The sequence below is a fragment of the Pituophis catenifer genome, unplaced genomic scaffold (genome assembly GCF_029215685.1).
Source record: "Pituophis catenifer annectens isolate HBS135680 unplaced genomic scaffold, rPitCat1.0.hap2 SCAF_15, whole genome shotgun sequence".
In the NCBI taxonomy this organism is placed as follows: Eukaryota; Metazoa; Chordata; class Lepidosauria; order Squamata; family Colubridae; genus Pituophis; species Pituophis catenifer.
The window spans coordinates 8,921,768-8,932,853 of record NW_027256895.1 but is presented as its reverse complement, the minus strand read 5'-3'; positions in this window follow the sequence as shown (position 1 = coordinate 8,932,853).

The following is an 11,086-nucleotide window of genomic DNA, read 5'->3' as shown; positions in this document are numbered from 1 at the left end:
TGTCAAAGAACAACACGTGTACAATGAGATTAGCTGAGCCTCCCTTCATGCACCCACCCAACATAAAGACATATCAATAACTCACAGTGAAAGAAAGAAAGTCCCTAACCCAATAAATCATACTAACAACACACAATCCTCTAGATGTATATGTGCATAACATTGCATTATGATATATTGCACAAATATGTTGCACCTGCCCTGCAAGCCTATTGTTTATGCTTATGATGTTATGTTGCATTCAGGACTCTGACAGCCCACAGATAAACTTTTGCTTCTCATCCAAGAAGCTTCCAGAACTGAAACAGAGCAAGAAGCTTCTTGGATGAGAAGCAAAATGTTTTCAAAGGAAATACCAAGAATGTCCAGTTGCCTTTTGGAAAAGCACCTTTATTTTTCTGTTGTGAAATATGGCACAGCTGATTTTTTTTTTTTTAGCATTCTTCTTTTTGATAATTTCACAATCACAATCGAATATGCTTTACTTATGAGAATGTTGTTGGTGAAACAATCACAAACAAAGTTCCCTCTTCTCTCACCACTAGAAAGCTTTCAAAACACAAAGAATTCTTACGTTTACATGAAAAACTCTACATTTCCTGCACAAACAGCCATATAAATGATTCTTTGCTATGTGGGTCTAAGTCAGATAATTCAAAGGAAAACATTTACACTGGTGAATCATAAAAGTTGACAAAAGGATGTTGCTTGAATAGAGTTTGACAGAAATGGTAAATCAAGTGAGACATCATCCCACCGATGACGAGGTCACCAGGTTGATACCACTCATGTGGAACAGGGAAAGCATCACTTGCAGGACAGCTCAGAGTAACTGCTTTGTGCATCCGGAATACCAGGAGGATCAATTTTATGATTTTCTGCATATGGAGAAAATGTCTGAGTCTATCTTCAAGGGGAACGTCTGGCAGATAAAACAGAAGGAAGAGAACTTTGTGGAAATGAATCTCACAGAGTCAGCATTATGACTTCCTTCCTCCATGTTGTGCTTGGTATATATATAGATCCTTTCTCACTTTCTATTCCCTTCTGTGCAGACCTTTTGATATTGTGGCCTGCTAGAATAATAGAATGATTGCAGTCATTCATAAGGGACATAATTGCCATTGAACCATTGGCAACCTGGCAATGTTTTCTTTATATGTCTGATCAACAACTTTCCTTCTTTGGAGTGACATCATAACTGACTGATGCTTAACCTATTTTGAAAATAGTGGAGAAATGGAATTGGGAATTTGGCAGCTACAATGTTGCTCTAATTCTAGAAATCAGGACAAAGGTTTAATATTAATTAATGGATCAGGAATCCATTTCCCTGCAAAATGTTGGATGAAATGGTCAAACATCAACTATCTGGTACAGATTAGCACAAACACAATGGTGGAACAGTATTTAAGATCCTATGTGAATTATCAGCAAACAGATGGGGCAGAACTGCTGCCTTTTGCCAAAGTGGCATACAACAATGTGGTGCACATTGGTCTGACCCCTTTCCAAGTCACTAGTGGCATAGAATTTGTCCCCATGCCCAAGCTCCCTATGGAACAACCTTCACCCATGTCCTTGACTGACTGGATGGAATCCCTGAAAATAATAATAATAATAATAATAATAATAATAATAATAATAATAATAATAATAATAATAATAATAATAATAATAATAATTTTATTTCTATACCGCCCTTCTCCCGAAGGACTCAGGGTGGTGTACAGCCTATTAAAAGCACAGACAAACATCAATTAAAATAATTTAAAATTATTAAATAATTCGGCTCAATTTAAAACCCCAGAAATTTAAAATACCCAATTTAAAATTATTATGTTGATAGCCCGGCCTGGCGGAACAACAGGGTCTTGAGTGCACAGCGAAATACCCAGAGGTCGGAAATCTTACGCATTTCCAGGGGCAGTTCATTTCACAGGGCTGGGACTCCCACAGAGAAGGCCCTCCCCCTGGGTGTCACCAGCCAACATAACTTGGCTGATGGCACCCTAAGGAGACCCTCTCTGTGAGAGCGAACTGGCCAGTGGGAGGCAATTGGTGGCAGAAGTCCGTCTAGAAGGTACCCGGGTCCTATGCCATGGAGAGCTTTAAAGGTGGTGACCAACACCTTGAATCGTACTTGGAAGACCACTGGGAGCCAGTGCAGCTCGCGCAGGAGGGGTGTCACGTGGGCACAATAAGTTGCACCCATAACCACCCGCGTGGCCACATTCTGGAGCAGTTGGAGCCTCCGAGTGCTCTTCAAGGGGAGCCCCATGTAGAGAGCATTACAATAGTCCAGCTGGGAAGTGACAAGAGCGTGAGTGACCGTGCACAAGGTGTCCCGGTCCAGAAAGGGCTGCAACTGGCAAATCAGGTGAACCTGATAAAAGGCCCACCTAGCCACAGCCGTCATATGCTCTTCTTTTTTTAAAAAAAAAAAAAAATTAGTAAACTTTATTAAATTATCAAACAATTATAAAAACAATTAAAACCATAATAAAATATTCATATACATAGATCATATCTTATATTTGACATTTCATTTCTATTCTTTTACATATCTATATATATTCTTCTCCTCTACACATTGTATATTTCATAACTTAGTCCCACATCCATCCTCATGACGGTGAAGTCATTGTTGGTATTTATATAAAATAAGCATGGAAATACACTACCAATTATCAGTTCTTAATTTAAAACTCACTCTTAGAAAAAAAAAAAAGAAAGAAAAGTAAAATTTAATACTCATCAAGATTATCTTTATACTTTACTAAGTATATCCTTAGCCACTTTCTTTTCACTTAATCCAATCATACCACTTGTCCCATACCTTAAAATACTTTGAGCTTTCCTTATCCTTTAATTTCAATGTTAATTGATCTGACTCCGCACATGCATATATTTTTTGTATTATCTGTTGGTCGGTTGGCAAATGATCTGTCTTCCAAACTTGTGTAATTGCTATTCTGGCCGCTGTAATTATATGATGTATTAAATATGTCATTTCTTTTCTAATATTTTTTTTGTATATTCCTAATAAAAAAATATCTGTGTCTAATTCTATTTCTTCTCCTGTAATTTGTGATATCCAAATTCTAATTTTCCCCCAGTATGCCTTGATTTTGGGACATAGCCACCATACATGATAGAAAGTTCCTCGGGCCTGTTTACATTTCCAACAATTCGGGTCCAAATTAGGGTACATTTGTGCTAGTCTCGAGGGGGCAAGGTACCACCTATACCACATCTTGTATTGATTTTCCTTGTAAGTTACTGATTTCATTATTTTAATGTTGTTTTCCCAAATCCTTTCCCACTCTTCTAGTTGAATATTTTTACCTATGTTTCTAGTCCAGACAATCATTTGTCCTTTAATTATATTTTCATTTAAGTCAATTTCTAGTAAATATTTGTATATTTTGGATATTAATTTCCCTTCTTTCACTTCCAGAAATTTATCTAGCCTATTAGGGTTCACATCAATTCCTCCTTCGTCCCTGTCTTTCCTATACCTATTTTGTACTTGAAGGTATGGCCACCAATCCAATTCTATTCCCACATCTCTGAGGTCCTGGCGTGTTCTTAATAGTCCATTTGAGTCTAGTAGGTCCCTATACCGTATAATTCTATGAAGAGATATAGTATTGGGGTGCCTAGACGCCTCCACTGTGGAAAGCCACCCGGGAACCTTCGTATAGCATTTTTTCTTTATTTCCAACCAAGTGCCAATTAATGCTCTCCTAATTATATGATTGTTAAAATGTTGGTATGTTTTGTTCCCGGTATTCCACAGGAAGGTGTGCCACCCCACCATTAAATCATGCCCTTCCAGTTTTAATAAACGTTGATTGTCTAAATTAACCCACTCTTTTATCCATGTCAGGCATGCTGCCTTATAGTATTTCTCCCACGCCGGGAAACCAAAACCTCCTCTAAATTTATCATCCTGTAGTGTGTTCAAACTTATCCTGGGTTTTTTGCCCTCCCATAAAAATTTAGACGTAATTTTATTTAAATTGATAAAGAATTTTTTCTCCAATTTCACTGGGATAGTTTGGAATAGGTAGAGGAGCCTCGGCAAGATGTTCATCTTCAGAGCCGCTATCCTTCCTAAAAATGAAATGTTTAAATTTCCCCATCTTTCTAAATCATTTTCAATTTGATGTATCATTCCATCGTAATTGTTTTTCTTTATGTCAATATTCTTATTTGTCAGGACTTCCGGTTTGCTTCTTGCCACTGCTAGACGATCCCTTGGGATCGCCGCCCCATTGCCTGTAAAGAGCCGCCTTTACATCTGAAAGGCGGCTCGAAAAAACTCCATTTCCATGTGGAAATGGAGACAGAGCCAGCGGGGGCAGGTGGAGCTCTCTGCATAGCCCCAAAAGTTTTTTTTTTACTTTTGGGGATGAAGCAGATGACGCTCCCTATTTCCCTTGCCGCTGCTCCGGGCGTTGGGAGACCTCTGCTTATGCAGAGCTAGGCGACAAGATCAAGCCTACAAAAATTAACAGAACAATCAAAAAGGATATGAGCTGGACCTGTGACCCTGAATCGCAAGTATTTTACTTATTTTACAATAGTTATTGAAGAAGGAAAAGGAAAAGGAAAAAAAAAGAATCTTTAAAAATGGCGACTGCTGAGGCTTGAGAAGGGGCTGAAAGGGAGAGTCCTTCCATTTCCTATTGAGATACAAAGTAGCGGAATAAATACTTTTGGCTACACTTGAAAATAAAGTTTTACTTTTGTGTTTTTCTCTTCCTGGAGATCTGATATTGATCTTGGTTGGAAAGAAGTTTTTTTTTCTCTTTTGCCTCTCTTTTCTTCTTTTTAAAATAGCTTGTTTGTGTGGAAATATGGCATTAAAGCTTGCAAAGCCGGACAAACAAGCAGTGGGGGGGGATTCCCCCATTAATAAATTACGTGAACAAGTTTTAAAGCTCCAGTCTCAGAAAACTGATTTTAATATAATTGAATTTCTTTTGGAGGAGATTGTAAGAAGGGATGAGATTGTGAATCAGAACTTTGAAAAATTTAAGCAGGAAATTAAAGAATTAGTGCAATTAAAGTTTGATACTCTGGATCGAAAGATTATAAAAATGGCTGATGGCTTTGCAGAATTTATGATCAAGTTGCATGAAAATACTAACTTATTAGAGTCTAAAGTGGAAGAAATTGAGGACAATTTGGACAATAGAATACAAAAAATTGAAAATGATTTGACAAACATTTAAGACAATAGCTCAGAAGAAAAACCTAAAATGGAGGCTGAACAAAAGACTTGTAATGCAGCAAATATACAACAACGGATTGAAAGAGAAGTTTTAAAGATGCAATATAATTTTACTGAATATGCAATTAGACTGAGAGGTTTGCAGGAAAATAACAGAGATGATTTAAGGAAAATATCTTCTGAATTTCTGGCTGGGATTTTAAAGGTTCAACCTGAGGAGGTGTTTTGTAGGATTGACAGAGTTTACAGAATAAACTCCTGGATTGCAAAGCAAAGGCAATTGCCTAGAGATGTGGTGATTTATTTTACAGATAAAGAAATTAGGAATAATATTGTGCAAAATTCCTTCAATTCTACTTTGCAATTGTATGGAAGAAAGATTTGGATCTACAAAGAGCTCCCGCCCAAGATGTTAACGGAAAGGAAGAAATTTGGTTTTCTGGTGTCTGAGTTAAAAAAAGAAATATTCCATTTAGGTGGGATGCCCCAGTTGGTATAATATTGAGATATCAAGGAGAAAGATACCAACTAAATACTGTTGAAAAAGCGGAAGAATTTTATCAAAAATTTTTGAAAATGAACTTAACATCTTTAGGCACAATACAGGATAAGCAGAAGGAGTTGGAAATAAAGGGAAAACATCGAATTACAGAGGTTGCGGTAGACAAATTGCCTTTGGATTCTTTAGATACCCCAGCTGGATTATCTAAAAACATGAGAGAAGTGGCATCTGATTCTAACGTGATGATTCATCAAGTCAAAGACAAGTATGGAAACCAATTAGCTGATATACAATTGGCAAAAAAGAAATATGAGATACAAAAACAAAACCAACAAGATCAAGTTATAAAGCAGAATGAAAACCGATCAGCTGATATACAACTTGTAGAAAGAAAATCAGGATGGAAATTAAACCCACAAAAAGAAAAGAAAAAAAGAAACAGGTCTCATAAAAATAGAAATTTCTAAATTAAGCAACAGTGAAGCCAGTGATTTTTAAAAAATATGAATGAATATGTGAAAAGATAGTGGAGGCGAAGTATTGGTTAATATTATCCTGAGGACAGTGACAGACCTCTGCAATGCCATAATTTTGGGGTGTGAAAAGAGCCTTAAATTGTTGGATTTGAATTATCTACTTTGGATTTCTTTCTTTTATCAATAAATATATTATAACTATCCTGAGTTACAAGGCAAGAGAGCTACACTGGGGCATGCAGAAGATCTGGTTGTTACCCACTAGAATGATGGGAATTAATAATCCTGATGAAAGCCACAATTACAACTATATGGAATATAATCATAATGTCACTCGGGTGGTTGTTTTTACTTTTATATATATATGAGGATATTCATTACTGATGGGGGCAGATGATGATTGAAGATTTTGAACAAACTGTTGCACCAGGATGCTATGTTACCCTATTATGGATGATGGACTTAACAATCCAGTGGAAAGACATCAAAGAAGATATTATATGGATTATAAATTTAAAGTCATTGTCTTTTTTTTTTAATATAACGAAATATATATATATATATATATATATATATATATATATATATATATATATATATATATATATATATATATATATATATATATTAGTAGAGTGGGCAGTGGATTAAAGATATTAAGAATTGTTGTGCATGGCAATTTTGTAGGAAAGTGGGTGGAAATAGGTTAGTTTACTGATTGATTAGTTTAAGAAAAGGGATGTTTAAGTGATATATTTAGGGGAGTGGAGGAAATGGATAGATTGAATAAATGTTAAATTAGGATTTATGGGGAAGGCTGCTTTGAAATGTTATATTAATATACACAAAAGATTAAATGTTAAAGTAGGATTTATTATATAGTCTTAAAGTGGAAGGTTGTTTTGAAATGTTGTAATAATATACAGATATAAGTTTGGGGGAGGAGAAAAAGGGCAGATTATTGCTAAATTGGGAGTTATAATATTATTATGCTAAATTAGAAGTTATCATACAATGTGATAGTAGAATGCTTTTTTTGAAAAGGGGGAAGTAACAATATTAATAATATTTTTAATAAGTAAGGGTCAGTATTTAGAGGAGGGAGTAAGGGGATGGTAAAATATTATGTAATCTGTTATGAATTAGGTTTTTGTTGTGAAGAAGTCACGGGGGGGAGGGGTGGTGAGGGGGGGTTAGGGAGGAGGGGGGGAGAAAAAAAGGGGGTAAAATTTGTATTTGAAAACTTTTTCAATAAAAAAAAATATTCTTATTTGTCAGGTTTATTCCTAGATATTTTATTTTCTTAACTACTTTTAGCCCAGATTGTTTCTCTAATTCCTCTATCTGTTTTGTTGTTAGATTTTTGGTTAATATTTTAGTCTTATCCTTATTAATTTTCAAACCTGCGACTTTTCCAAATTTTTCAATTTCCTTCATTAGATTGGGTTCTGTTGATAGTGGGTCTTCTAAGAAGAACACAAGGTTGTCGCGAAAGCTTGGACCTTGTATTCTTCTCCTTTTATTTTAAGCCCTCTTACATCTCCATTTGCTCTAATTCTTCAGAGCAGGTTTTCTAGGGTTAATATAAATAATAGCGGCAAGAGAAGGCACCCTTGCCTTACTCCCCTATCTATTCCAAAAAAAATTGTTACTTCTCCATTAATTAGTATTCTTGCCTTTTGTTTAGTATAAATTGACAAAATTAATTCTCCAAATTTCTCACCAAATTTCATGTTTTTAATTTGAAGTTCCAATTGACTCGGTCAAATGCCTTCTGTGCGTCCAAAGAAATCAGGGCTACCTGTTTTTCCGGATGTTTTTCATAAACATCCGGAGCTCTGGACCGAGTCGTGCCTTTGCGGCCTCTGACCCGGCGCCGATCTCATTTAGCTCCTTGGTTCACTGAGGAGCTGAGGGAGTTGAAGCGCCGGAAAAGATGCCTAGAGAGCAGTTGGAGGGCCAGTCTTTCTGAATCTGACCGGACACTGGTAAGATCTCATATTAGGAATTACCTAGTGGCAATAAAAGCAGCGAAATGTAACTATTTTGCTGCTCTTATTGCGTCATCAGATAATCGCCCGGCCGCCCTGTTTAGGGTGACCCGCTCCCTGCTCCACCAGGAAGCGCGGGAGGACCCCTTGGAGGGTAGAGCCGAGGACTTTGTTCAGTATCTGTATGACAAAATCACTCAGATTCGGGAAGATCTGGACTCCGACTGGGTAGTCTCAGGGGGAGGGACTGGGGCAGGTCTTGAGAATGTTATCTGGGATGAGTTTGATCCTGTGACCCCTGAGGACGTGGACAGGATTCTGGGTAGACTGAACGCGACCACCTGTTTATTGGACCCGTGTCCCTCCTGGTTAGTGCTGGCTTCTCGGGAGATGACACGAGGCTGGTTCCAGGGGATTATAAATGCTTTGTTGGGTGAGGGTGTCTTTCCTGCCGCCTTGAAAGAGGCAGTGGTGAGGCCTCTCCTCAAGAAGCCTTCCCTGGACCCGGCAATGTTGGTAAATTATCGTCCGGTCTCCAACCTTCGTTTTGTGGCGAAGGTTGTTGAGAGTGTGGTTGCGCAACAGCTCCCCCAGCACCTGGATGAAACGACGTATCTGGATCCGTTCCAGTCGGGCTTCAGGCCCGGGTACAGCATGGAAACGGCATTGGTCGCGTTGGTTGATGATCTCTGGAGGGCTCGGGACAGGGGGTGCTCCTCTGTCCTGGTCCTGTTAGATCTCTCAGCGGCTTTTGATACCATCGACCATGGTATCATGCTGCACCGGTTGGAAGAGTTGGGGGTGGGAGGCACTGTGTTGCGGTGGTTCTCCTCCTTTCTCTCTGACCGGTCGCAGTCTGTGTTGACAGGGGGACAGAGGTCGACCCCGAGGCCCCTCATATGTGGGGTGCCGCAAGGGTCGGTCCTCTCGCCTCTCCTGTTCAACATTTATGTGAAGCCGCTGGGCGAGATCATCCGTGGTTTCGGGGTGGAGTACCATCAGTACGCTGACGACACCCAGCTGTACATCTCCACCCCGGATCACCCCAACGATGCCCTTGAAGTGATGTCCCGGTGCCTGGAGGCCGTACGGATCTGGATGGGGAGGAACAGGCTCAGGCTCAACCCATCCAAGACCGAGTGGCTGTGGTTTCCGACGTCCCGATATAGGCAGTTGACGCCATCACTGACTATTGGGGGCGAATCATTGGCCCCCACGGAGAGGGCTCGCAACTTGGGCGTCCTCCTGGATTCACGGCTGTCTTTAGAAGAGCACTTGACGGCCGTGACCGGGAGGATTTTTCATCAGGTTCGCCTGATTCGCCAGTTGCGTCCCTTTCTGGATCGGGACTCGTTACGCACGGTCACTCATGCCCTCGTCACCTCCCGCCTGGACTATTGCAATGCTCTCTACATGGGGCTCCCCTTGAGGAGCACCCGGAGGCTCCAACTGGCGCAGAGTGCGGCCGCGCGGGTGGTAATGGGAGCGACGTGGCGCTCCCATGTGACACCTCTCCTGCGCGAGCTGCACTGGCTCCCGGTGGTCTTCCGGGTGCGCTTCAAGGTTTTGGTTACCACCTTTAAAGCGCTCCATGGCTTAGGACCTGGTTATCTACGGGACCGCCTACTACCACCAATAGCCTCCCACCGGCCAGTTCGCTCTCATAGAGAGGGACTCCTCCGGGTGCCGTCAGCCAAACAATGTCGGCTGGCGACCCCTAGGGGGAGAGCCTTCTCTGTGGGGGCACCTACCGTCTGGAATGAGCTCCCCCCGGAGATACGGAGGATCCCGGATCTGCGCACCTTCCGCCGCGCTGTGAAGACCTTTTTATTCCAGCAGGCGGGCTTGGCCTAATCTCTTCCCTTTTAAATATGTAAATTTTAATCTGTTTTTAAATTATTGGGGTGTTTTAATCTGTCTGGGCCAAAATAATTTAATTTGATTTTATCTGGTTTTTAAATTTTTTATGTCTATGTTATTTTATTGTTTGGCTGTTCACCGCCCTGAGTCCTTCGGGAGTAGGGCGGTATACAAATCGAATAAATAAATAAATAAATAAATAAATAATATTCAATTACATTCATAACTGTCCTTAAATTATTTTTAATTTGCCGGCCTGGTAGAAATCCGTTCTGATCTACATGTATTTTCCGGTTTAATATTATTTTAATTCTATTAGCCAATAAGTTCATAAAAATTTTATAATCCAAATTTAATAACGAAATCGGTCTATAATTTTTAATCTGGGTGGTGTCTGCCACTTATTTTGGAATCAATGAAATATAAGCTTCTCTCCAAGTATCAGGTATTTTTGCTTCTTTTAAAGCCTCATTGTAAACTTCTAAGAGGATTGGGTTCAAAGTTTCACCTAAACTTTTATATAATTCTATTGGGATCCCGTCCATTCCTGGTGTCTTATTATTTTTCTGTCCTTTAATTACCTCCTGCAATTCTTCTTTGGTAATCTCTCTATTTAACATCTCTCTATCCTCTTCCGTAATTACTGGGAGCCAGTGCAGCTCACGCAGGAGGGGTGTCATGTGGGCACAATGAGTTGCGCCCATAACCACCCACGCAGCTGCATTCTGGACCAGTTGGAGCCCCATGTAGAGAGCATTACAATAGTCCAGCCAGGAAGTGACAAGGGCGTGAGTGACCCTGCGCAAGGCATCCCAGTCCAGAAAGGGCTGCAACTGGTGAATCAGGTGAACCTGATAAAAGGCCCCCCTGGTCACGGCCGTCATATGCTCTTCTAAAGACAGCTGTGCGTCCAGGAGGACACCCAGATTGTGAGCCCTCTCTGTGGGGGGCAAAGATTCACCCCCAATAGTCAGCGATGGCACCTGCTGACTATATCGGGATGCTGGAAGCCACA